Raw genomic sequence first — 2,718 nt, forward strand, 5'->3', positions numbered from 1 at the left:
CCTTTGGGCGATAGAGTGGCACTATTAAAACTGCTAATAACTCATAGAGATTTAAATATAATTCAAGTTTATGCCCCAACAAATGACAAACCAGATCAAGAAATCGAAGAATTCTATAACAAAATAGATGAAGTAATGCGGCTCACAAAGAAGGGAGAGATAACGATGACGATTGGAGACTTCAATGCCAAAATTGGCCGTGGTGTTGAGGGGGATAGTATAGGGGCATACGGTCTGGGCGTAGGGTTCCCAACTTGAGCATCGGCGATTCCGGGACAATTATTTTTAAGCTTTTAAATAATTGAAGCAAGACATTAAATATTAGAAAATAAAATATGTTATGAGTGTAGTACACATTTTTTAGTTTCCAGGTCCCGGCCAAGGCAAATCTTTCGCCGGGACAAACTTTCTGATTCCTGGTTAATCCCGGCCAAACCGGGACGGTTGGGAACCCTACTCACAATTCGCAAGCGTTATGTCTACGGGTAGTCATGTTTCAGTCATGTCTCATGACTAATCTTACTGTAGCCTTGCCCAATAAATTCTTTCTTCTTAAATATTTTTTACTTATTTATAGTACCTTTTACATCGAAATTTTGTCTTATAAACTTTTTACTATTAATACATTAACTTTACTGATGCTGGTCACCTGATTAGTGAAACATAACTCCAAGAATTTTTAATTTTTGTTGAATTATTGTGAGAAGTTTGAAATGATTAAATAATATTTTTTAACAGTGTTATAATAGAAATGAATACATACGTGTTTTAGCTGCCCACTGTGTTAAAACAGACTCCAACTTTCATAAACCAAGCGAATTATTGTGCACATTTGGAAAACAGAATATAGAGAAAATAGAGAAAGCACCCTTACCTGACGAAAAAATGATGGAGCCGGAGTCAATTTTAGTTCATCCTGGTGAGAGAGTGTCACTTTATATATAACACAAATAAAACACAAACAGTTATAACACAGTTCAATAGATAGTATATATTTTCTTTTGTAATATCGCATGTCTCTGAGAATAACCCGTTTTGCAAAATTTGCAATGTCCTTCACAGTGAAAATTTATGCACCGAATTACATCAAACACTCTTTTAAAATTAAAAACCTATAATAAAAAATATAGACACAAACTTAACCAGAGTATTTTTAATGTACTTTGACATTAGTTTGAAACAGATTGTTATTTCAGTTGTCAATTTGGCGATTTGTTTTTCCAAAGCATTCTTTGTGATTTAGCATGACTAGAATAAGCCAAGTTTGATATAGGAAAATGTTTGAAGGATTTTTTATTTTACCTAATGTTTTTTTTACTGACAATAAACTTATAGAGTTTCATTTGTTTCCCAAACAACTTATATTTTAGAACAAAGAATTTGACATGCGATTTTCTAAAATAGCTTTTGATGAAATCGACATTTTAATAAAAAAAATGTGTTTTCTTTCTAGACTACCGAACTGGATCTGCAAACGCTGATATTGCACTACTTAAATTTGAGGATATTGAGTTCAATCCAATAATAAAACCACTTTGTTTGTGGACAGGAGCAAATGAATTAAATCTAATTGTAGGCAGACAAGGAACTGTAGTAGGGTAATTATTTTTATAAATATTGTTTCTAAATATTACGTTTAAAAATTGCTTAAATAGGCATGTGCGGGTATTTGACAACCGGGGCCGGCCGGCGAGATCTTTTATTTTAGGTTATGTTTGAATTGTTTTGAATTATTACTGTAGTTTTATTAGGTAATTTGATATTTAAGTAGCTGGGATTAGTTTTAATTAAATAAATATGGCCTAAAATATGGATTCCACCTCTTCTAATATTAAAGAACCTATAAAGAGACTTAGGTTTACAGCAGATGACGACTTAGCCCTTCTAAGAGAATTTGTTGCTTGTTGCCCTAAACCCACTGGCAGACTTTTGAACAATAAAGCACTGGAAATAAGCACTTTAGCCCTTTAGTTTTAAAATACCTAGTAAACAAGACAATTTCAAAGTTTTAAATTCAAAGTTAGGTTAAGTTTAAATAGCGGATGCGACGCAAACACAATTCTTTCCGATCCGATAACTATAAATGGAGAGAGTTAATAGCACCTCACGTAAAGGAAATAACACCTGGCCTTATTAACGTCCATGCACGCTATTCGGTTTAGCGATATCTCTCTATTACGCTGTTTATTGTTATTTTACGCGTGTTTATTTTTGCGCACAGGAAATTTTACTCGTTTGCACATCGTCATAAAAAACAATTTTCGTACCACGAATTAGGGACAAGATTTTTATCTGTATACTTATAGGATACCTAATCTGTGGTATTGCCTCCTCGAGCCTCAATGCAAGCTGTGAGACGACGTGGCATGCTCTCAATTAAGTTGTCCAGAAGATGTTGAGGAATGGCTTCCCATGTTTCGCGCGCAGCAATTTTCAATTCATTTAAGGTACAGGGGGGATTATTCCTTTTGCCAATATGGCGTTTTAGCATGTCCCAAGCATGCTCGATTACATTCATATCCGGAGACATCGGTGGCCACCATAGTTTTCTTATACCCTCTTCCTCACAAAATTCACGAACCGCTAAAGAGCGATGGGGAGGAGCATTATCGTCCATTACCATTACCCAAACCTTTATTTTATAAAAGGACATGTATTAAATACCTATCGAACATTGGAAACCGACGTTATGCCACGATAGTTATAAAATTTACCACA

The 2,718-nt window shown here is 34.5% G+C and overlaps 1 long non-coding RNA gene across 1 annotated transcript; it reads left to right on the forward strand.

Moving 5' to 3' along the window:
• The first annotated feature begins 586 nt into the window (after positions 1 to 586).
• LOC115886048 lies at positions 587 to 1,594 on the forward strand. The gene is made up of 3 exons (XR_004050829.1): positions 587 to 699; positions 773 to 919; positions 1,454 to 1,594. It is a non-coding gene; the product is annotated as an uncharacterized LOC115886048 (long non-coding RNA).
• Positions 1,595 to 2,718: the final 1,124 nt, after the last annotated feature.

Source organism: Sitophilus oryzae, unplaced genomic scaffold (assembly GCF_002938485.1).
Source record: "Sitophilus oryzae breed Bouriz unplaced genomic scaffold, Soryzae_2.0 scaffold_466_pilon_pilon, whole genome shotgun sequence".
NCBI lineage: Eukaryota > Metazoa > Arthropoda > Insecta > Coleoptera > Curculionidae > Sitophilus > Sitophilus oryzae.